The 26,253-nt window shown below is 37.1% G+C and overlaps 1 long non-coding RNA gene across 2 annotated transcripts in view; it reads left to right on the top strand.

The window, feature by feature from the left end:
• LOC148662070 (uncharacterized) overlaps positions 1-24,462 on the top strand; it is a 49,293-nt gene extending 24,831 nt beyond the window's left edge. For both annotated transcript variants that reach the window (XR_015939832.1, XR_015939833.1), the window contains exons 2-3: positions 23,233-23,449; positions 24,395-24,462. This is a non-coding gene — a long non-coding RNA (uncharacterized LOC148662070). The remainder of the gene's footprint in view (positions 1-23,232; positions 23,450-24,394) is intronic.
• Positions 24,463-26,253: the final 1,791 nt, after the last annotated feature.

The raw sequence follows: 26,253 nt of genomic DNA, 5'->3' as shown, positions 1-26,253 counted from the left end.
TATGGGCAAACAGTTGCTTGCCGCTAATTATAAAATCTCTGGATCATTCTCACAAATCAAACAAAAGGGACTTTAATGAAAAGGCTTCTCAAGGCAGAGAGTACTTTAGGATCCCTTGCCACTGGGTTAATGGATAACTCTACAGGACAGATATACATATTAACCCAATACTGACCTTTGTGGTTCAATTTTCTTTCCAAATGCAATGTTGCTTCTTCATTTTTGAGTGCTTAAAAGTCAGCTGATTAATTTAGAAGTAAATGTCTCTAACTTTGATCTTGAGGTGTCATTTTTTGCTAATTTTGGAATTTGTCATGTGTGAACAATGTCTAATAGACCTAAAGAGTTTTTTTTTTGCAATGTCCAAAAGGTTAACAGTACAGTGGGCACTAGATGGAGAGAAAACAACTGTAGATGTAAAATATACAAGTAACAAAACAGATGTTGATTAAGCTTATTCACAACGTCATTTGTTATATTCGTTCATTGTTTTCAAAATAGCTACCCAACAAAACTGGGTCAGACAAATACATTTATGTATCTTTTCTGTTCTTGGATATAAGACTTTAAGATCTCCTATTATCCAAGAGTCTATAATAGTACTTGAGTTGCATTATCTCTGTTTTTAATTCCTGAAATCTAATACCAGCTGAAATCGACTACAGTATTGACTTGGAAATTATTCAAGATTCAAGCATGTCAAAGACATAACTGCTTGCATATTAGAAACAGGGAATACAGTGTGTGACTGAAGACAAAGATTGTGCAGTTTTAAAAAAACAACAATATTTGGGTTCATGGCCCTCAACTGATGATTAAATTAGACTAACCTTGAAGGAAAGATTTAAAAATGTGATTTCTTGCTAATTTGCGTGTTGCGAAAGGACTCGATCAGGAAGAGCTTGTCTCTCACAATTCTGTCTCCAGTGTTCACTAAGTGCCTTCCTGCTGAGTTTGTACTTGCTGTGTTCACACATGGTACAGTTGATATATTGGTTTTGACCTCCACACAGGAAGATAAAGGGACTTTAATCTTTTTTATGCACATAATGTAAGCATGGGGAAAAAATACACCCAACAGAAATAAATTGCTTGCATATTTTGATACAGTACCAGATATTTCAGGTGCATGAAACATGGTTTGTCTGTATGGCTTTTAACTACCATGCAATTAATTTGCCTGTTTTTATTTAATCTTAGAGAGTTGCAAAACTAGAAAAATAGAAAATATTACCGAAAAATAAAAAGTGTGGACCCATATAGTGTATGAGATTTTGAATCTGGGGATGTTGAATTACCTGTGTTGAAAAGGTTTTTTTCCCACGTGGTAAGAAACCATAAAATATGCAATTTGCAAAATGCAGTGCTTAGAAGTTATTTTTTCCTTTTACATTGCTTTTTTGTACATCTGTTACAAGTTTAATTGAAATTGTGAGTTATGCTTTTTAATGAATTTCCTACTGCTGGGAAAATAAAACATTTCAGAGGCTGCAATCCCTGTTGTGGTGAAGAGATCTCATTGCGGAGATGTAAGGTGACTATTCTCCCAATCCATTTTGTGAAGCTTGAAATGGTGTCTGGAGGAGAACTAGACTACAAAGCAATTCATTGTAGAAGAATGAGGGGGTGCCCGTGGCTGCATTTCTAATCATATTGCACCCCTACATAATTTGCCAATTTTAATTTCCATGGTAAGTTTCTATTCCCATCCTGAAAGGAGAGCAGGGTAATAAGGAGCAGAAGGGAGTTGTTTCCTTGATCTAATCTCTCTACCTTCATCATTGTTTGCTGTGTCTGTGTAAATAGAGCCCTAGGATTTATTTTTATGATTCGAAGACTTGACATGTACTCACTGCCACGTTGAAAAATGTTGACTTCTACGGTAGTTATCTCCTGTTAAAACAATCATATATGTCTGAAACAGAAATAATGGTAGTCTGAAGACCTGATTATATATTTTTAGAATCGATTTTTCTTTGGTCATCAGGCTATGTTTACAAAACGAAGCTTTAGTTTTTTTAGTTGTTATATTCCCTTGCACACGCATAAATGTAACCAAATGGCATCTTTTCACTTGTAGCCTTTCTTAAGGTTCTCATGTGGTGGGTCAGGTTGTATTTATGAGGTTAGTAAGCTGGGGGAAAAGATCCAACTAGAAATGGGACACTTATCACAATGTAACTATTATATCAGCCAGTGGAATTTACCTTTTAGCTGTGCTTGAGTAACAACATTGTTTTTCTTCTCTTGCCCTCATCTGTCTGTAAATATACTTTATATATAGTACTGCAAACACTGTGTTGTACCAATGTGTTCTATTTGTTCTACTGTTTTATTTGTTTTTAAGATGTAAATGATGTGACCAGATGTACACGCAAGCCATTCATGCATGCGCCATCTTGGACTTGTCTACATTAAATATCATGTTTCATGTGTCTGTTTAGTCCTGAAATGAGTTTTTCTGAATTTCCTCTGTAGCTTCTGTTGTGTCTGCTAATAAGTATGAAGAGCAAATCAAAGTGGTTGCCTCTCACTGCGAAAGGGTGAGAACTGCACATATACTGTGCCGCTCTTCATAGTTCCTCTTATCCTACCTAACACGCCTTTGGGGAAACAGAAGTGGTCCTGCTAATTGGCTCACATTAGCTCCAATTGACTTTCAAAAATGATGCTGAGAACTCAGACCCTATGATCTCATGTAAAAGTCTCAAGGGAGAGATTAGTGTCCATTAGTATGATTACATTACCTAGGCACTCTGAGTTCCTTCTTCATAACCATTCTGTCATGTGTCTACAATGTACCATTGAGATGGAACAAAACACTTCAGTGCACTTGGACTTTTCTTAATGCAATACAATAGTAGTTGGTGTGCTCTGTATATAAAGAACTACTTTATAATTTGCTTGCACCAGCCTTCATAGCTTTAAAGACTGGGAAACATTCAGTTTTCACTGCATATTCCAATTTAAAAAATCTTCCTTTGTACGATGTATGCTCTTTACGATTTTGTCTATAAAATGTGAAACAGCAGACTTGAAGGGGCATTGCAACAGTTTTTTTTTTTTTAAAAAATTCCTGTTACAACCTGTGATTTCTTTTAGGTTTGCTCTCATGTCATTTTGTGGCTGTAACATCATATGACAACCAAAAAAGAAAGGGTCATATCATTCTCCAATATTTGGAAACCGCTGAGGAAAATTCAGATACGTGTAAAGATGGAAAAAAGGAAGAGAATTGTGCTGTCATTTCTATTTCAAAAATGGAACGAGAAATTATATTTGGAATCGGCAATTATAGAAATGAATAGTTCTGCCATAAACTTTCATGTCACACAAGGACACACATCTGTTAGCGTCACATATAGATACAGGATGTGGGTGGATTTACCAAAACACTCATTGACATTTTTGTTGATGTAGTGTGAAACATCCATGACCTTAAGATACTGTACTATCCACATCAGTATTGATTTGTTTCTTACAGACAACTGAATTACATTGCTCTCCCAAAGTACTGGAACAGGTAAAGTTAAACTGGGTTTTTTACATTGATCTATAATCCTTTCTCATAGAAACATGACTAAGTACATAATCTAAGTATTTTGTTTAAAGTCAGCTTAGCTCTATCCTCGTGCTTGGTTTAAATTGATATTATTGTTATTTTAAAGGAGCAAAACTAGCAGGACAACTGACAGACAGGCATCACCTGTTGGTCAGTTCTTTACTGGGGAAAGTAGGCATTCCAAAGTACTGTGAGCAACCTATCACCACATCTGTACTTTGATGTCTGTAGTTGAAAAGCAAGATAAGTAAAGACCTTTCTGAAATCCAGTTTTTAAAGCCAAAAGAGAACTCAATCAGAACAATAATGGAAACTGGCCATACCTAAATCAACAGTTTTGAATGTACTTAAGAAAGAAACCGCAGGTATAATTGCCAATCAGGAAAGACAGAGTTGGCCAAGAAAAACATCTGCAGCTGATGACAGAAAAATTATCAGATCTGTCAAGGAAACCCCTAAAGCAACTGTCAGTGTGAAATTGCTAGCTGCCTACAGAGTGTGGGGGTGAAGGTTCAAACCCCACTATTTGCGAAATCTTGAAACAGGAGAATTACAAAAGCTGCACCACAAGATGTAGATCTCTCATAAGTACATAAGGACAGAAAAGCCAAATGTGAATTTGCTTGGAAGTACAGTGATGAGCACTAAGAGTTCTGGAACAGCTTAATAGAAGATAAGATGAGCAAAAGTGATGGAAAGGTTAACGTATGTAGAAAGAAAGTAACTGGAGATGCTTCCTAAGAACACGGTGTTATCTGTGAAGTATGATGCAGGTAATGTCAAGGCTTGGGCATATTACCTCTAAAACTAGCTGTCACGATTGTAGTTCCCCTCCCCCCCCCCTTAAGGGCGCTCCGGCTCTTTCACTTCGGACCTGATTTTGTGCACCTGCCCCTTGTTCCAGCCTCCTTCCAGCCCCCCTTAAAAGCCAGACGCCCACTCAGTTCGGGGCTCTGCATTGATTCCCGTATCGTGCAAGCCAGGGACCTGGAATCGTCTGGCTCCGTTATGGTTTTAAGTTCCTGTTCCCCTTCCTGTTCCCCTTCTTGTTCCCCGTCAGTCTCGGATGGACCGCCCGGCTTTGGACCTTTTGTTTTCGTCCTGGATTTCGCATTGGACTCTGTTTTGGATCGTTTGCCTCGGCCACACCTCCCCCGACCACCAGCACTTCCTGGACACGCCCCCCTGTTTTCACCCCCGCTTCCTGCATGCCTTTTTTCCCTCGTGTATTCTCACTCAACCCCGGATTGTGTCGTCTGCATAGGGTCCGGAAAGAACGCTTTCGTTACACTAGCTCTATTGTCTTTTATTGATGATGCAACTAATGATGTAGGAGCAGTGTGATTTCTTACATTTACAGAAATTGTCTGCTTAGGTAGACGATGTTTTCCTATTTATTGAACACTGCTTCTCCATGGAGCATGACAGTGACGGAAAATGTCATCAGTGCAACCAAAATAGGAAAGATAGGAAAGACTGACCAAGTAAATATCCAGGTTTAAATCTACTTGAGCATGCTTTTTATATGTTGAAGAAAAAATTAGAAGCTGGAACACCCCAAGAGTAGGCGAGGACTCAAAGTGGTTGCAGCAACGAATCTCAAATGATTCCACAAAGTTGTGATCTTAATAGGCCACCAAATACTGACTTTCACTTTCTGAAATTTACTGAAAGTGAAGGTGTCCCAATCCATTGGAACACAAACTATACAAATGCATGCATGTAATCTATGAAAAAACGAAGCGTATTGTACTTATTGATATCATGGCTACTTAATAAAGCAGTAATTCAAGTCGAGTGAAGTAATATTGTCAGTAGTACATTTACAAGTTTTGCAGTTCTTTCTTTATTAGATATTTATTCTCATAAATCTAAATGTCTTTCATAGGAACAGATGTTTATGCAGGTGTGGGATAAGAAATAGCTTTGACATATTTGCCAGCCAGTGTGCGGAGATTTCCCATGCACTTTTCCAAAGAGTCAAATGGTGCAGTCTTCTCAGACATCCAAAAACAACATTACATAATCGGCGTGCACAGATTTTTTTTTTCCCTCTGAGAAGCATGCTCAGTGCAATGGTAACAGCAAGGAAAACTTTACTGTGCTGTCCAATATTCTTGCCATTTTGAACTACACATACTGCAAAACTTCTCCTACAAAATGAATAAGAGGATAACGGGAAATCAATAAGAATCGTAAGAACTAGCAACCATTGCCCTTCTTTTATTGTTTATAAAAGTATTTGATCGCTGCATTATGAGTGAATTATACTTAATTTAAATACACAATATATTTTTTAAGTAGGGAGCTGCACCAGCATGTGTGGGCTGCAAAGGAACATGCTTAAAAGCGAAGAAAAGAAACGCAACGTTTCGGCTGTGGAGCCTTCTTTGCTTTTCTTTTCAGCATGGAATAAACCTTTACGTGTCCGTTTTTTTTTTTAAATGTCTGTTGACTGTAAAACAGATTAGTCTAGTATGCTGTTGTCCTATTTTCATTGTCACTTTTGGAAATAAATAGAAGAGAGGCCGACACATTGCTTGGCTCAGCAAAAGCAGTGGGAGGATTCCCAACTGTCCTGCACATGTGCTTTGTCTAAGAGAATGCGAAGAACTGTTAAATCACATTAGTAGTGTTAAGTGTGCATATATTTTTTTTCTTCTTCAAAGCACATCTGTTGTGGTTAGAGTCTTTTAAGACGGGAACATTTGATGCATTGGATTAGAATTAAAACAAGCTCTTCTGCATGAAACATTTTTCCATGGCTTCTTCAATGATTGCATGTACAGTATTAGTTACCACAACACGTTAGATGATTTTGGAGAAAGAAAAATCCATGCTTGCTCGTCATGTCACACTGCAGTCAAATGGTATCTAGAAATTAAATTACAACGACAAAGGTCTATTTACTGACATGCAGTTTTGTTCCTCTGTTTCTGTACCAGATGGTAAGCTTTTGCTGTGTAAAAATATTGAATTCCAAATTAATTTAATCTTCGCAAAGGACTGATATTTTTTCCCGACTGTCCAAGCCTCATGCTCTCCATGCAGTATTTAGCAATCTGGCTGTTGATTTTGTTGGCAAAGGCCGCATGTGCTATCACCCAAGGATAGATGATCAAAATAAAGTACTTTTTATTTTATTTTCTGTCTTGTGATTTAAAGAGGAGCCTTTTACAGCCCGAGTCTGAATATGTACCTGGCCCAAAACTGAATCAGCTGGTGTAATTTGAAGGCTAAATGTCACAGCAGTTAAAGAAAGAAAATGCAAATTCAGATTATTTCCTAGCTCTCAAAGAATCAATAACACACTGAAAGCAGACAAAAACAAGGTCTCCCAGCTGGCAAAAGGGGCAGCAAAGATGTCATTCAGAAATATTTTGATACTTCACAGCTTTTTCCATGTGGTGGATTCCCTCCCCCAAGTCTAACAATGGGGCTCTGGGGAGCATTAGCACAACCAGAAAGGCCAGGAATTGCTTCACCCAGCTCCCAGTGACAACTCAGGACACAGGCACATTGTTTCATTTTCCCCTTACTTTCCAGGAAGGGAAAAAAAAAATTAGCAGCCGTATAAATCTCCTCAACGTTTTCACAGGACTGATCCTAGCTGTTAAATTTATTACACGTCTGTATTGTAACAGTCCTGATTTCATTTCCTGTTGTGGGGGGATTATAGTCTAATCCCATGAATCATAGTTGAAGCCTTTAGCGCGGTCTTTCCATCCCTGTAATGGATGGAGGAAAACTGATAATACGGGATTAGCATTAATTCTCTGACACATCTGGAGAAAGGAAGAGTGAAGGCTGATGGAGGGGGGTGCTCAGGGGTAGGGAGATTGAGTGGAGAGGTGATAAAGTAGTTGACAGTTTTCTCATCCTATAAAAACATGATCACCATCATTTACTGAATGAGAGTATTTCCAAACTCAGACCACAGCCACAGATAATGTTTCTAAATTGCTATATTCACTGACCAGCGCTGCTTATCAGAGCAGGGCTTTTAATGATTTCACAGGTATAACAAGTCCCAGTATGACTTTCTTTCAAGAATGTCGTGACCCTTACCTAACCGGTCATTCTTTTCTTTATTTTTTGAAGTTGAGGGAGTTCTGTAAAAGATTAATGTTGCCTATTTCTTCTAAGATATTGGGTTTTGTTCAGTCCTGTATAACCCATTTTTAAAGCAGGAATTATCTACTCAGGAGACTTATTTGATTCACCAAGTAACAGTAATGCAAGGAAGCTTCTTGGTTTAACCAGAAAAATATTCCTAGATGTGTAAAATGACCAAAAACCATCAACATGTTTTTTTCAGTCTGGATTTAGAAGGTTTAAAAGCATTAATACATTCTTGGCCTACTGTGTAAAGGTCTCCCATATACATATTGTAGTAATAGAAAGATGTTATTTCGATTTTTAATTTGATTAATTACATCCTGTCTGAAGCGTAGCCCTGTGTTACACCTTATGCTTTTGGGATTATCTCAAAGTTGGCTCTACCCTTACCGTAAAGAAACAGATTTCCAACAAAAACTTGATTATTGAATTTGGTTAATAGGTATTATTTCTTTTTTTGTTTATACAGATATATTTTGCTATACAGATAGATGTCAATTTTCATATTTTTTGTTAGGAAGACCTCTTATTGTTGTGTTGTTTTGAGATGTATCCAATGGAGAAATAATAATTAATGGTATATACTGTACTACTGTGAAACAGTAGTATAAATGGAGACCAAACAGGTGGTTTATGATGAACAGCTAGCTAAGGTTTCTGCTGGAAGAGGTTTTAGTGGAGCCAGTAGGGGACACTCACCCTGCGGTCTGTGTAGGTCCTGATGCCTCACTATAATGATGGGGACACTGTGCTGTAAAAAAGCTGCTGGTTTTTGGATGAGATGTCAAACCGAGGTCCTGACTCTGTGGTCATTAAAAATCCCAGAGTGTTTCTCGAAAAGAGTAGAAGTGTTACCCTGGCGTCCTGGCCAATCATGGCCTCCAAATAATCCCCATCTGTGACTATATCATTCCTTACCATCGCATCATCCAGGTGGTGGTGGAGGGGAGTCCCCATTACCTGTTTAGCGTTTTGAGTGGAGTGTCTAGAAAAGTGTTATATAAGTGTAAGCAATTATTACTTTTGTTCTTACTATGCTGTTAATGACATTAAATAGCTCAAGGTCATTGTTAATGTTTCATTGACTGGGCCCCTCATGGAAAGACAGCAATGCTATTCTCTTCAGATAAGTTTTTCTTCCTTAAATGTCGTTAAGAAAATAAATTCTTTCTAATTATATTTTATGAAGTGTTTTCTTGCATACCCCTTCTGTTTAGACTGAAGGTTTGTGCAAAAGAGAGAGAATTATTATTTTCTTTACAGCTATCTAATGTTCCCATTAGTTTTCTTTGGTTATAGTCAATCTAAGAATCCACTTATTTTGAAAAGGATAATTTAATTTCCCTGTTCTTTAATGATGCTACCAGTGTTTTTGCTGTTCAAACATAAGTGAGTTCAGATACGTTTATCTTGTTGTTTGCTCTTTTTAGCAGCTATAAAGGAAGATCTAGAAAAGCTAGTATAACAGGCTCCTGTTTGTTGAATTGTGTGCCATGAATTTTCAATCATGAGTCAATCATCGTATCTAACCAGTTTTTGGTGGGGGTTGTTGTTTCTGTTGTTTAGATGTCATTTAGCTTAACTGTTCTTTAAGTATGCTTCTAAATAACATAACAATTTATTCAGAAGGCCTAATGTGTGCCAATCTTTATGTCAGTTTTTTACTAATAAACATTAATCATTGTTTAATTTAACTTTGCAGACTGATTATTTCTGCCCATTTTACATCTTCACTGAAATTATTCCCACCTCCTTTTTGCTGCTTTCATTGTGTTCCCTCTCGTGCACACAGGGGCACGCATGCGCTTTCCCTCTTTTGAAGGAGGTAGCTGATTTATGAATGTGAAACGCAGGCTCATTCACACTCTGGACAGGCAGCATGAATAATTGATAAGCCTAATAAAGCTGCTCCTATGGAGATAACTCAGCCTCAGCAATTCTGCTTGGCCTCAGAGCCTTGGGACTCACTGCTAGATACAATCACATGCATTACACACACGTGTTTTTAAGGACAGACAACCTCAGTTACATTGATACGGAGTGTATCATCTAAAGTAAGTGCTTTGCTTAAGGGTAACATACCTCACCTGGAATTCTCTCAACACTATTGGTAAGGATAAAAGACATGAGAAACCTAGCCTTGACAAAAGGCAATACTATTTGAATATTTTCGGGGACACTGTATGCAGTGCCGGGTGTGTACATTGATGTCCGTGGCTCATTGTCACAAAATACCATGTGAGGGTCTTCCAGCACAGCCCATTTAATCTCCTGCTAGGACAGAAAGATTGCTTTCTGCAGCTCTTCCCCTTCATTTTGATTCATCAATTAATGAGACTAAATCTAGCCTGCAATTACTGTGACTGATGATACACTCAAACTGAAAGAAAAATGTCACATTTGACACTTCTCTCTGATATTCTGTAATGCCTTCTGTCCTTAAAACAAACTTGCAAAAGAGCTTCAGTGTTTTCCTGTCTTTTGAAACACAGCCATACCCAAAATTGCTAGTTGTCATATTTTTAAAGCTTTCTGTTTTACATGTTTACTCCATACATTTCTTGTGAGCTCATCTTTCACTAATTTGGTCCACTTAGTACACACAAATATGACAAATATCAATTTGTTATAGCATTGCTTTTTTATCTTATGACTAGTTCTTTAAGCCTTCTTAGAACATTAAGACTATAGATCCTTTGAAGTGAAAAACGTTTCACTTTTATTTTGAAGTAAAAATTGAAGCAATAGTCCATTAAAGTGTGGAAAACAAAGACTTAATTACCAGTACCAGTTTTTTTTTTGCCAAGTATTTTTATTGCATTGTACGCCTACAAAAATACATGATGCATAATTTACATATTAAAGTAATGTTAAAGGACATGTAAATTGTTGGTACAGTTATAGGCGGCACAGTGGATATACCTGCAGTGCTGGGGCCCTGGGTTCGATACTAGACCTGTGGTGCTATCTACATGGAGTTTATGTTCTCACTGTTGTCATGAGAACCAGGCTTTCTTCAGTGCTCTGACTTTCTCCCACAGTCCAAAGACATTTGGATAGGTTAGGCTTTTGGAAAAATAGGCCCTAGGTGAGAGTGTGTTTGTGTTGGGACTGGTGTCCTGTCCAGAATGTGTCCTGACTTTCACCTTTTGCTTGCCAGGATAGGCTGTGAATCCAGCTCCTGTGACCCAATTTTCGAACAAGTTTGAAAATGGAAGGATAGAGCTGTAGTGTTTTGTAGCTGTAGTGTAGAGTCATGAAAGTGTTTTAAGTGCAATGACCAAAAATCTGCCTTTTTTAAAAAAAGTAAAGAATCAATGAAGACTTAGTTCTTCTATAGATGAACTTTAAAGGTTTAGCAAGAGGAAGATACAACAAAGCATAAGCAATGAAGACAAATGTAGACATTCATTCAGGGTTCAATTTGCATGTTTCCAACTGAATGCAAAGCTAAGCTCAAAAAGAAAGAGAATCTAAGACAAACATATTTGGGTGTTCTCATGTCTATTTTTGAGAAGCAAATATAAACCTGAAAACATCTGTATGCATTCAATTCGTTCCTGTGGAATTATCACTGAATTCAAAAGAATCCTGGCACATCTGTTTTTTTTTCCCATGGCTATAGTGTAGGTTTCAGATCTACATTTGAAGAAGAATCCTGTTACTGTTGTGTGCAAAGTTACTTAATGAATCTGAAAGAGTGAGAGGAAAAATTGTAGCACAGTACATTTCCAAATCTCGACCCTTTCTGCATCTTGTCTGATATCCAGGTTTTCCAGAGATCCATCTGTTTTCTCTTATGTGACAACTACTAAACTACATTCCATGCAGAAATGGTATTAAATTGTAGATGACATGAGTGCTGTATTAAGTTAGTGTCCCCATATTGGACAGATATTTCATAAACATGCCTGTGAGCCACCACATGCAGCATAATATTAACAGATACTTCCATAGTCTTTTATTGTTTTCACAATCTTGCAAAAAGTGTTTGCAGCAAGATGTCAGTTTAAATACACATCATTAAGAGGTCTAAATATTTTCCAGATCATGAAAGGAACAAACTCTCTGTGTAGCTTGACAGAGATGATCACATCAAGGAAAGATATGTACCATTTAGAACTGTAATCCATATTAGTTCCAAACAATTCAAACATAAAAAAGAGTTTAAGAGGTTGAATATACTGTACATATAAAATATCTCTGGAATGTATTGTTTTTGGTTAGCCAGTTGCATTTTTATTATATTGCTGCAGCAGTGAATTGCTCAGAACAAATGTTATGAACATTTTTGATTTTCAAAGGATACATTTCTCCCCAAAAAAGGATTTGTAATGTAATTCCATTTACAGAAGCATTTAAAAACGGCATGCATTTAAATATGAAACACAGTTTCATATTTATTTCTTAATTGTAGCTCAATGCAGCCTCTGGTTGAAGGAAGATATTCTGCTTACCAGCATTTAAGTTAATTAAACTTTTGAGGAGAACCATTGCTATTGGTATTTCTGTGGTCTGTGAGCAACATCTGTTCAATGCTTTTTGCGAAAAATATCTAGCCCCTGGGTAAGTGTGAAATTGGCACAGCACATCTGCAGAGATGGATTCATTTCCAATTCATGAACTGTGAAAGCAATTCTTTGAGAAGAGCAGGCAGACCTGTCTCACCACGATGCTAGTGAACGTAAATCCTTCCACCTTTGTGAAACACAGAGCAAACATTTTAATTAAAAAAGTATTCTTTTAATGACTATGCACACGGCATATAACAGCCAGGAAAGCTCATTCTAGGCTACACATAGGATGACCAAAAGAGTAATGCAGGTCTATGCAAGATCATTGCATGTTTTTGACGTGTCATAACAATAATTGCATCCTGTCAAAAAAAAACTTTTCAGGATGGATGTGGGAGTTCAATTCACCTCCCATCGTTGTCCTAAAAGTAACATTAATTATTTTCTGGGCTAGTAGGTGCTAGAGCTGAAACAGGAAACAGTTTATATGACCGTATTATAAAAGACAGCTTGCAAACATTTTCTGGAGCATTTCGCTTCCTTCCTCTGACATACTTGCAGTGCTTGCCATGGTTACCATGGCAGCGAGCCCTCAAACTGCCGGGGCTGCCGCGCAATCCAATACGATCCCTGAGCCAGGCCCAAGTCACGGATAATTTGAAGCACACACCATGGGAAACGTCGCTTACAATAAATTAAAACAAGTGCCTTTTCTGTGAATCTATCTTCCTTCCTGCCTTTCTACTGTTTCGTCCCCCTGCTCTCTAACAACAGTATCGATTTCTTAGAGTGAAATAGCAGCGTCATTAAAAATCAAGATGTCAGCAAGGCATTTCCTGCCGGTGACACCCCTCGCTCTGAGGTTGGAGCAAATGATACCGTGAGGGCCACGGGGTCTTATTCCTGCTCTTTTAATGAGCTACAAATGCTTTCAGCACCACGAACCAGGAACACGAAGCTCCACAGGAACTCTGGATCCCATCGATTTAGACATTAAACCAGCCAAGCTGATACACTTTGTGACATCCATTAATGCAAGCTGTGTCTAATTTCAATGTGCAGGCTGTGCGTCTTCACTGTGTGGCAGATGTGCACTGTCTAATTATAAAGTGAACACTTCTAACATGAAAGCGCTACTTGGATGCCAAATTTTGTGGGTGTTAGTGAGGGAGATTGATTTTTAAGGCCAGGTTGTCTTCACCTCGTAGACTTTGTTTTAATTGTAAGAGTCCATGCGCAGACGAGGTCTAACCATGCCACACTCGGGCTGCCTCTCTGTGTTAAAATGTCTTTTTTTTTTTCACCCTGCTTTAAAACCTTTTTACACATGTGATGTAAATTTGGGAACAGTTTGGCATTTCAACACAACTACAAAATGAATTACAAAGTACGATTCATGTATAGATTTTTCTTGACATAAATATTGAAGGATGTTTTTCTTGGCTGCATTTTATTCTACGTACTGTAGATACAATATGCCGAAATGGATCTAGAGAGAGAATAATGTCTAATTTCAATTTTCAGTGCTAGGAAATGTCTGTGATATTTATAGCCCAGTCTTACATTGTACATTTAAAGCTTTTAACAGAGTCTGTCTCAGATCTGGATTCCCAGTGAGAATACACCTACTAACAAGATAGTGTTTTCGTACGTCTGTCAGACGTGCCAGAACAAAGTAAGCACTGCAATCTAATATACTGTAGATTCTGTTAAATATGTGAAAAAGCTTTATGTTTTTGACATCCCTAAGCCATAATCCTAAATTCAGTGTTCCCCTAGGTGACAATGAATCCATAATAAAGACCCACTTTTATGATTTTCCCCTCCTTTACTGCTTGTAAGTCACTTTTACTATTTTTGGCAAATGAGGTTATACAAGGCCTCTTCTTTATTTTACACACAATATACAGTGACAAATTCTTCAGGTATCAGGCGTATCATCTTAACGCTCCAGCTTCCTGACTGCAGTTGAGAAGGCGAATCGAGTTCCGCCACTGAACCTGAAAATAGCCCATGCATTAAAATTCAGCACGTCAACAAGCCATTTCCTGCTTGCGAAATCCCAGGTCTAGAATTACAGAAACGGATCTAGCTCTGAGGTCAAGCCTGTTTCATTGTGCCAGCCAATTGACCTATTATTGCTTAGTGACATCTGAGGGGGGAAATAAGGGTTATTTAACATTTCAAACAAAGCAACATGCACAAAAAAAACACTGAAATTATATAGTTGGATACACAACATTTATGATTACTACAATGATTTTAGAGAATTTGTTTAATTTAAGGCTTTGCATACATTTTTCACAAGGCCAAGAGAATATGATTAGAAATAGTTTTGGGAATCATATTTGAAGTTCTCTTACCTATTGTGGAAGGATGTGAAACTAGACAGATGGCAGCAGATCCAGTCACTTTAAAACATCAGATTTCACTAAGTGGGTTGATGAGACAAGGTAGTTTTAAATCAATCGATATCAACATAGCTAAAGAAAATGGTAAAAGCTGTGTAAAATATTGTGGACACTTAGTCTTTAAACTGCAGATAAGTTGAGGAAAAGGACATTCCCCTTTTATTTTTATAATCATACTGGCATACAGCTGAGCAGGTCTGAAAAAAATAGTTCAATTTCAAGAAAATAATTATAGAGCATATTTGATATAGTTGTGATTTTTATATTGCATTAAGTTTTCAATGCTATAATGGGGTAATTACATATATATTACAATATTTGGTCTGTTTTGGATTATTGGTGTAATGTGTCAGTATCTGGACTCATAACTGGTGGGCTGTGGCTTCAAGTCCCTGTTAAGGACCTACATTAATACCTTGAGCAAGATACACCAGTGCGCCCTGCTGTGTAAATGGACTAGATTTGCTGTAATCCTGTGATAGACCAGTGTCCATTCCAGGAGGGGGGGGGGGGGGGGGGGGTCATGTATTTCTCTTGTCTGCTTAAACCAGGATAAACTCTCCCTTGATGAGCTTCTGTGGCTTATACTGTATATGGAAAAATACACTTTGACACCCTTGGGGATTTCCTATACTGTATGTCACAACTGATTCCGGATGTTATTGCTCTGTAAGATTATAAACATGAGAATTAGAACTGAAGAAGATGTATTAAAATTCTACAATGTAAGAGTAAAAATGTTCTGAAATTAGTCCAAGGACGGGCTTGGGTACAGTATAAAGGAATGTCCTACTCTGACAGGCAAAAAAAAGCTGAAACCTTTTAGTCTTGAACAGGAAAGACTGAGCTGCCCTGATTCAAGAACTGTCTTCAAAGACACTGGCAAAATCAAACCAGTGGACTTCTTCAGAATCAGAACAGTGAACCACAACCCAGAAGTAGTGGAAACTATAGGAAAGTGCATATAAAACTGTGAACAAAAGGCACTTTACACAATGGGTCAAGGGAGTCTGAAACAAACTCTATGTGGTCATATAGCTGATTTTCAAGAAACAACTGGATGAGATCCATGGATCAATTAGCACACTAACAACCAAATGGAGGCTAGATGAGGGCCTCCTCTGTTCTTTTTGCCTCCACTGTGTAGTATAAAACTTATTGTATTCAAACAATTTCTTCTTTAAAAAAGATTAATCTGAAAGACAAACCCTTTAAAAGCAAGCACACGGAGTATACCAGAACACCATATAACAACAATATTCAGACAATGTACAGTTCTGCTGTGACACATTTGTATATATTGAATCTTGTGTTTTAGCTGAGGTTCCCAAAATAAAGCATTGCACTGAGGTTGACATGCAGTGTAATGTTGCTCTGCTGCTTTTCTAATGGCTTTGCATAAACATTTCACAGGGCCAAGAGAATATTACTAGAAATGTGTTGGGATCATATTTCAAATTCTCTAACGTGATAGGGAAGGATGTGAGACAAGGAAGGTGGCAGCAGACCCAGTCACTCTGAGACAGCCTGGTCTCATTAACCCACAAAGCGAAAGGGTGCGACAGGCTCAGCTGCCAGAGCCTGTCACTGAGGGAGGAAAGAAGGCATTGCCTCAAAGAAAATGAAATCAATGAGCAAAAAACGATCACAAAGAACATTTTTTAAACAAAAAACACACAATTGGCAAGCATGGCACAAACACCTTGTTCTGAGAACAGCACATCTCACATTGTATGAAAGGAAAATTGCATCATCTAATTACAGTTTGCTTAATTATATCCTTCCGGAGTACCTCATACTCTCCGATGACAGGAGATTCCAAGTTTTGCAGACGCTTGCTTCGCCATAGTATTTTTAAAGGCTTCTGACATGCCACTGCTGTTATTACTGCTATACAGTATGTTATGTTTGCCAGGGCATTCTGTACATTTCTTTAGTAAACTATTTGCATATACTGGATATATTTACTACAGTGATCTCAAAAGCACATCTTCATTGTTAATGGAACTAGCTAAAACTGTATTAAATCATGCATGAAAATGTATATTACAGGCTAATATATGCTGTGTATTGTTTCCTTCTTTGTTTATTAACTAAGCTATTTCTAACAAATTATGTTATAGCCAATCGGTGGGAACACTGGGGGTGTGAGGTCACAGAAACAACACCATATGCTTCCTCACTTTACCTCTGCACTGGGAAAGCAATGTGCGTGCTTTAAAAAGATTCTCTCCCGATTAATTACTAAGAGATTAAGCCTTGACCAGGTCATAGCTTTTTCGGACGCTGTAATGATCTCTGGTAGGCACTGATGAGGCAAGTGTCTGCAAGTGAAATAGACCTTGAATGCGAGATGTCGTTCTCCTCCCTGGATTGAAATTCACCTTGCATGTTAGATATTTTGTTTAACCTTTAAACAGTGTGTTTTGGAGAATCTCTTCCACCTGATGTTTAGGTACAAGCACACAAAGGCTTGTTTTACACCACCACTCACTTAAATACTAAGCAGAACCCTCAAGGTGACATGGATTTTATTTAGTTTCAAACAGCTTCTATTGTGTCTTTTACTGCAACTCCGACATCAACAAATACTATTTCAGCCAAAACAAAGCATACATATTTCAAACCATAGGAAAATATTACTTTGAGCTTCCTTGTTGTCTAACCTGTGGACACTTGTCTTGGAGATGTTAACTACCTTGATAAAATGGCTCTTTCAAACTCTGGAAAATGATACTCAAGACCCTTGTGAACAGGGTTCTTTATTTACCTGAGTTAAACTATTTAATATCTTCAGAAGTCTTCTTTATTCAGAAGAAAACAAGAAGCCTACTATCTTATTAATTGCTTCCCTGCAGTGATTAAAAACATGTAATCAAGCCAGTTAAGTGTAAATGGCATGGCAGATAAGTTGCTGCTCTTTAACTATTTTTGTATTGATTTTGAAAGTAAAACCAGATTCAGGTTTGCCATTTACTTGGATTACTAAGAGTATTTGTGTTCACATTTTGAACTTCTTATCATGCCCTGTCAGCATTCCATGTAAATAAAATTCCACAAAAGACTATCAGGAAATACAGGAATTCTGTAAGGTACAAGAGATAATATCTCCTTGAGTTTCTAATTCTGTTAAGTGTTTGTGTACACTTCCATCTGCTACCGAAACCCCTATTTTCTAAAATCTGATAAAAATGTTATCCATATCTGCTTTTCATTTTCAAGCTGAAAAACATGTTTCAATCCATTCTTTTTTTATGTTGAAAAGATCCAGATCTGTAGATTCTGGTCCATTGAAGTTTGTAAATAAAAACAATTGTCAGGAATGTCAGTCGCAGAATAATTCAAGAGGCTAAGCTTTTTGCCATTTCTCATTTTATGCTACCAAATGTGCAGTTTGTAATGGTATTCTTGGTTATATCTGTAGTGTGGTCTTGTTAATTGATATGTTTTAGGACATTTGAGATAATGTAATTTTTTTATAGTGTGATTTTTATTTATGTCATATGAAGGGTTAATTTGAAGGTAGCCTAAAATATCACAATTCTGAACAGACGTTTTATGCAGATTGCCTTGTGTTATTAACTTAGCATTGTCAATTCAAGACATTATTTCCTCTCCAGCGGATACTGCCCATACCTTGTCTTACAGGAGATTGCCCCAATTACAGCCTTAGTTGAGAAGATTTCCTGTAGTGCGTAAGCGTGAGGTCTGTCTTAGTGATTTACCTTCTTACTGTGATGGTGAGCAGCTTGTCCTGACACTGTTGGAGCTCTGGGTGATAGAGCCTGGAATAAGATTTGACCTTTGGAAGAATATGTTCTGCTCTGAAAACCACCCTTTACTTCCAGTTTGTTCTTCAAACTATCCATGTTGAATGGACAAATCTATACCTGCAGTATAAAAGTAATAGTTGGGTTGGTAACTTGCTCTGGATATTTTCTTACCAAGGTAGTATTTTTCAGCAACCACAGGCAGCTCTCTAAAATGCTACTTTTGTTTCTGATTTGTACACTACGCAGCTTTACACGAATAATGCCATGTATGTCAATGTTGCCTGGAGTTTTGCATAACCCCTTTCAGTTTATTTTTAGTTATTTTGTATCTTTACAACTTCATTCCAGTCAACTGTTATATCCTTACTTAAGTAAAGACCAAGACAGAATGTAAAAATTCATTAATACCCAAAAGTGTGATTTTAACTTATTAACGTGTACAAGACAACTTTACAGTCTCAGCTCGTTGGTATACATTTTGTTAGTATTTCTCTTGTGTATTTAGAACTGACGATATACAAATGTAAATCATTTCTGGCAGACAGAGATTTAAACGACTAAGTTTCCTTTAAGAAAAAAAAAGAAAAAAAGTAACCAGTGATGAGATATGTGTGTAGGCTTTCTCCAACAAAAGGAGATGGAAATACAGAGTGCTATCATGTGCTGGATGCTAACAGATGGGATGCTACTTCTCAGAAGGAGGTTATTTTGCCTCTTGACACCAACATGTGCTTCTAAGCAGAGAAACGGTTCTTTTAACCCTGCTAATATCCCACCTGATCTTTGCAAAAAACGGGTGCTTAGCAGGGTTGTTTATAGAAAGGGAGGTGTGTGTAAGAGGTATATAAATCATGAAGTTCATGATAGTTAACCTTGCACATTGGTTGTTACAATACTTTATGGTATAGAAAGAGGGAAAAGGGTTCTGAAAAACCAACCTTCTGAAGCTTAACCCTAATCAAAAATCATAAATAGAAAACTGTGGATAATAAATCAGGACCTGGGCAGTCTGAACATTCTGAAGGGTTGCATCACAATCACAAACATTTGTTAACAAACAGCCCGACCAATTAAAGCTAATTCTCTGGCATGTTTCCATAGCTGATGCAAATACAGTATCTTGTCCAGGCAAGAGCTAGAGGGGCCTAACAGCCTTGTCCCAATTGCAGACTTTTTTGTTTTTATACATTAACGAGGCAAGAGGATTCTGAACAAGGCATCTTGGATTACCTCCATACCTGCTGTGCAAGATGACATAAAAATATGATGAGAAGGGAGAGGATTTCTAAGTAAACAAATGTATGACTGAAGAAATGAGAACTGTGGGTGGGATTACAGTTTGTTCCTAACTTATGGTGTAGGTGTTTTTTCAGACTAAAATTAAGCACATCTAGAATCTCAGTTCTTAATGACTAAGGAGTGTGGCAACATGCTGTCACCAGGACTGAATGCACTGCTATCATTCATCAAACCAAGACACAGAAAAAGTAGGCCAGCTCACCCTTACTTAACATTGAAAAAGATGAGGTAATTGTATGTTAAACATTTAAGGATTTTCTCAAAAATAATATTCAAGAGAAAGGGAAAATGAAAGGCCATGTTTTGAACTTTGGCATGTTGATGGATTAAATCATACAGTATGATTGAAGACTCTGTGACCTGGCCAATGTGGTAACACATACTGAGAATACAGACAAGCAGGACAAAAGAAAGCATCAATAACAAAAAAAGAAAGTCTGTTCAGATTTTATTTGCATTTATTCTACATAACAGTTTCACAAAAGAAAACAGTTTGACAAACCAGGATTGTTTTTTCAGATGACTAATAATGAGTCACCAGAATCGCTTGCCTTAAGACAATGTGCTATATAATAACTCCCTGAAAACACACACCTGCATTTCTCAGCCAGTTCATAGCGTTACTATTTATATTTTTTCAATAGTAAATTCCCCTTTCACCTGAATTGTGTATTTGGAGGTGCTTGTGTGATAAGGGGGTTTAGTTTATTCGGAACAACTTCAGTTTTTTATTCAGATCTTTATTTATACTTCAGTTTTTGCTATTCGTTGAACTAATTAAGTTTTCGAAACTATATGTCCGTAGGAATTCAGATTTTTAGATTCAGAAAAATTGAGTAAAGGAATTTACAACTGTAGGTGTGTAGAATTGTTTCTAAAAATGTATTTTCTACTGGTCAGAAAGTGAATTCTGATTGCTATGTTGGAAAATATTAGAAATAATCTAACATAATAAATATATTTTGTCGTAATATGAAGTGTTTGTAATAAAGCTGCAAATGGATTCAGGCATATACAGTAAATCACCAGAATGTATTATACTGTACAGTATATAGATATTTTATCCATATAGTATAACTTGGATCATCTTGTTTTTTGATTATCTTTATGAATTGTACTAAATCATAGCATAGTTATGCCTTATTATGATGAAGAAAAGCATGTGTTTTCTGCTCTGAAGGTGTGCTTAGTATAGTTCTTGGAAAAAGCAATTGCCAAGCAGAGAAGGATATGTTTGCATTTAAGGTAGGGCAGGAGAAGGGTAAGATTAGCTACAGCAAGCAACAGACACAAGGCAGGGTACACCCTAGACAGGACACCAGTCCATCACAGGGCAGACAGATACACTCACACCAGGGCCAATTCTCCCAGGAGCTAATTCACCTACCAGTAGGTTTTAGGCCTGTGGGAGGAAACCCACACAGACACAGGGTGACCATTCCAAGTGCATGCAGATAGCACCACAGGTCTGGAATTGAATCCAGGGCCCCAGTACTGCAAGGCAGCAACACTAACCACTGCATCAGGGTGCCAGCTGCCTACTGCTTATACGCTAGTAAAATGTATAGAGTCAATGTGCATTAGATGACTATGGGGATTTAATTTTACTAACTGTGCTTCCTCTTTGTAATGGTGGTGCATGATGGGTATATTAATTTCTCATGTTGTCATTATCTGCCATTTTTTACAAGAGAAACAGTTTGGAACCAGACCTCTGTGAGAAAACCTATTTTTTGGGTAGAAGAAATCCATCTGTAAAAACCCATTAGAAGAATCTGCACTACACTGTCTAATGTTCACAAAACATAACCTCTATTTGCTTTTCACCCCAAGACCACAGAAACAGGAAATACAATTCAGCGTAGCAAAGCAGATTGGAGGACTCAATCTCTATAATCAGACTATTTTGTGAATATAGTGCCATGTAGGGGAAAGTTACTATTGCAAGGTAACTTGAAAAGGATTCATTTTTTTAAATTAACAAAGTTGTAGAAAAGTAATTTGAAAAAGTTAGCCAGTGCAGTGACCTATGTATAGTTGTAGGTATATTCGATATGTAAAAATTAAAATATAGCAATATACAGTATTCATTTAAAAAGTAATCCCTTACACAAGAAACCAGCCGGCATTTCTCCTAAAGTGACAGTGTTGTGTTAGAAATTTACCTCACTGAATCTGAAACATTTTCATGCTTTTTTATGTATTAAGTATCACTTTGTTTAGCCCAGGTTTATAGTACCTGCTCAGACCTCAATATCTGTCAATGAAAAAATGATTAAATAAAAATATTTTCCAATCTTTGAAACCTGATGATAAATGAAAAGCGAAGTTAAGTTGTGCTGTATAATTATATAAATTATATGATGGCTGTTACAATCTAGCAAACGTAAAGCTAAGAAATGAATAATGAGCTTTTACTTTAGATGTTGTAATATTTACAAATGCACTTGTAAAACAGAAGGATCTTCTTTTGAAAGAATAAGAAATAGATTTTAGTTCTAAATTAAAAAAATCTGTATGCAAGTAAGCACAGATTGTGGAGATCAAATTAATTATCAGTTCTTGGATGAGTTTGTGCTAAATGCAGGATGGTGTGAATGTAACACCTCTGGAAAGAACACTGCAGCTCTTCCTGTGAAAGTGCTTGTAAAGTTTCTTGTAAAGGTAAGCCAAACTAAAAAGGCGCTAAGCAAGTACAGATAAAAAAAAAGTACTTTTGACTTTTTTATGTTGTCTCAAATGTTCTTGTACCAGTAGAGTTTCTACTGCCCAATCATTTACCTGTCTGCTGTGTTAAGTAGTAATGACAAAATATATACATAAGGTGTTAAGAACAGGTTTGAATAGACTGGCCAACCCTTCTTTTTGAAATTGAACACAAAGGTTGGGTACTAGGCCCTAAATAATAATTGTTTGCACTCAAAATTCATGGAAATGGTAGTGTTTAATTTGAAAGCAGAAGTAAAATCTTTGAGACAAAATACCCAAAATGGGATGTCAATGAATAAATATCAATGAATATTAAGTTTACAGGAGTAAAATGAATCACTGGATTAGCAGCCAACTGTGGTGTATTTTCAGGAATCACAACTCTAAACGATGCAAAATTCTACTGACACCTTAAAAATATTCTTTCAAGAGCCACTTTGTTTGTGGGTCTCTTAGAAGTATAGTTCACTATGCCAATAAACAGTTTAGAAAACCAACCACCATCCGTTTTATAACCACATTATCCAATACAGGGTTATGAAAAGGCCGAAGTTTGTCCCAGCAAGCAATGGTCTCAAGGCAGGCCCTGGTGTGAGTGTGTGCGTGTTCAGTATCTGTATCCCTGCGATGGACAGGTGTCCCCTCTAGGGTGTATCCTACCTTGTTTGGAATAAGACAAACAGCTGCAACATAATTTGCTTTTTAATTCCCTGGCCCTTTGACACAGGAGCCATGTTTTCTTGTTTAATATCTTGTTTACACAGATAAATTACGGCATGTCAGGCAAGTGTGAGAAAAGTAGTCTTTTCAAAATGGTGCTGAGTCCCTATCGTTGTGTCCTTTAGGTAACCTTCAGCTCTTCCCTTACACTGCATGCAGCAAGTAAGTGTGGAAGTAGCTGCAACTGGGTGCAAATTAAAACTGGAAGCTGCTGTGAAACCTTAAAGGTCATTATTACAAAGGCTGCGGAAGAACACTGCTAGTGCAATTAACACTGTAATGCCATTTGGAGTGTGACAGGAACTCCTGAGAGCCAGTGTTCCACATCTGAAAGCAGAAAAGGTAAGCTTAAAGCTACTGTTCCACCTTGACTGCGCATACACACATACACATCTTTTATCTAGTAACCAGAGTAGAAGGAAATAAACATATTGTGCATCTTACATTTTCTACCACTGTAAAAAGACAAATGTAATTTATAGTAAATCAAATATAATTGGGTAAATAAGATTTCCCTTTCACAGCACGTTTTTTTTTGACAATCTTGGTTTCCTTTTTTGCATGATAACAATTACATAATGTGGACAACAGGGAATTTGGATTTAGAAATGTCAAAATTCTGAACATGAATCTGTAGTGAAGTGTCATAAAATCTGAAAGTTCCTGAAAAGCTAGACACATAAAATATGTTTGATAAAGAGTGTCTTTAAGCATTAAATGCCAGGAAGTCATAGACACTCTGTAGAAGAATACATTAACCTTTCTAAAATACAGATTATTTTACTGTTTCCTGAAACTACGCAGATGATACTTCAATATATCAAAGCTGAACAACAGGAGGCTATCTACAGGAAATGCAATAGCTAGAATATTTTTAATGCAACCTTTGTTTGGTGGTTATGTGGTCAGTTGTATGGAACATTTTTACATTTCCATGTCCAATCACAATGATACAGAAAACAGAACTGTCTTGCAATTCCATGTTTTTGTGCATTTAAATTCCTGCAGCCCTGTGATTCAATGATGATCAATTCTACAATTCATTGCAATTGTCTCTTAACTCATTTTCATGTATTTATAAAAGTTCTTATAATGTTTGCAAACTGATATTTTTTTCAGTTACTTTAAGCCAGCCTGCCATTTTGGTTAACTTCGTGTACTATGAAAAATTATTTGGAAAAGCATGCACGTCATTAATTTTTTCATGTATGTATTTTATATGTATTTTAAAAATGTTGAATATTCCTACCCATTGCTGGCTTTCTGTCTTTCTTCATATTACTTTAGAAATAACAAAGAAGATACAAGATAGAGCCAGCGAAATTAAAAATGACTTTTAACACCTGTGGTAAGAAGGAACTTGTCTTAAGCTGTGGAGCTGTTAGTTGTTTAACAAGAATATACATTCCAATAAAATTGACCTTTCTATTGATCTACTTTTAAATTAGGGGAAAAAAATAAAAATTCTATTGACACAATGGTTAGGCTGTTGTGTTTCCCTAAAAACTATGAACCTACCTCTAACACAACATTAGTTTTACTTTGAAAAATGAAACATTGTAAATCTGAAACATTGGATATGTTCACAAAAGTGTATTTTAAAAAGAACATTTTATCAATATGTTCCAATCAATACTCAAAACATTTCCACTTGAATATTCAGTTTCCTCTTCCATCTTACAGTTTTATACTTTAAGATGGGAGATGTTCAGATTCAGGAGAATGTTTTTGTTTTTAGTAGTAATGTGTATGGTATAATAAAAAGCATGACTTCTGTCTGTCTGAACCAAAGTGACTTCTCTAAAGATGAATTTAAAGCTTTCTTTCAAAACGTAGACACTATGCAAGCCACAGCATGATCTCCAACTTCCCCAGCCACACCAACTCACAACGCTTTGAAAACAGTTGTGTGCAGGACACATGGAAGTCCCTGTTCTAAAAGCAGAAACTCTAGACTCAAGATCTTTCTAATTCGTCCCTACTAAAGTGTCCCCTGTAAAACCATATTCATAAAACATTTATCGCCCCCAAGTCTAGAGGTATACAAAATCCACTGTTAGCCATGGTTTGCCCTAACAGAACAATGTTGTCATCGTTTACAATATGTTCAGCTACAGCTCTGCCTTTAAGAAGTAATTCTTTAGACTTGTAGGTTCTTATTGAAAAAGGTTTTCTTGAAAAGGGTCAGAATAGTTTAAAAGCTCAGGTGTTGCGAGATTAAATACATGCTGTCAATGTAAGGTGGCTTATTTGATCCTTTCAGCCTGTAATCATACAGAATCATGTATGTAATCATACATAATCAAGCATAATCACATATTGAGGGGGCTCTGGGGGTTCTGAGATTAATTTAGTTCTAATTGATTTGATTCTATTATTTTTTTTAATATCATAGCTTTGTTAATTAAAACTGTGAATTTGTGTGGGAAAAACTTCTGATCTGAAATCCGCTACTGTCATCTTAACAGCCTACTTTGTAAAGTCTACTGCTGTTCATTACTAACCAAGAACAAGATTACAGTTGCTTTTCACTGCTTTTCACAATGGTGATCTTTTCTTCCAAAGCCAGAAAGCTTCTGAACTATTTTAAGAAATGGAGCCAGCTAAATGCAATAAAGAATTAGTTTCCGCCTTCGCTAACGAACCAAGAGAGGAAGTGGCAGTGGTACCACAGGCTTCTTCACGTTCAAAAAGGCCTTCGCTCCTGTTTCCAGCTGGAACAGGAGAGAGACATGGCTGCGGGCTTGTTTCCATGCTGTGGCAATGCCCTGAAATGAAAAGCTCTTGTCATGACCCTGCATGAAGCACACTCCTGCTGAACAGGCTCCTGACACTAACCCTCTCTGAGCAATGAACTCTGCAGGTATACACTGAGAGCTGCTTGAAGGAAATTCAAGTGAAGGAGGGAATTGTGTTGCCATGGTGTTCTTCACCAGTAAACCACGGGATCCAATCAGCTTTCCGCAGGTTCCAAATGGGAACTTTCATAGTAACACACATCAGAACACTTCCATTTCTTTTTATCCTTCAAGCCACACCACTCTATTTCACCTGCCCCCGCCACTCCAGCCACTGACATTGGGATGTCTTGCCTAATCTGTGCTGGTAGCCCCTACACTTTGGTATCTTCAAGAGATTGTTCCTTT

This window comes from Lepisosteus platostomus, chromosome 6 (genome assembly GCF_059453375.1).
Source record: "Lepisosteus platostomus isolate fLepPlt1 chromosome 6, fLepPlt1.hap1, whole genome shotgun sequence".
In the NCBI taxonomy this organism is placed as follows: Eukaryota; Metazoa; Chordata; class Actinopteri; order Semionotiformes; family Lepisosteidae; genus Lepisosteus; species Lepisosteus platostomus.
Note: the sequence above shows the minus strand (reverse complement) of the source record. Positions and strands in the feature narration are given on the sequence as shown.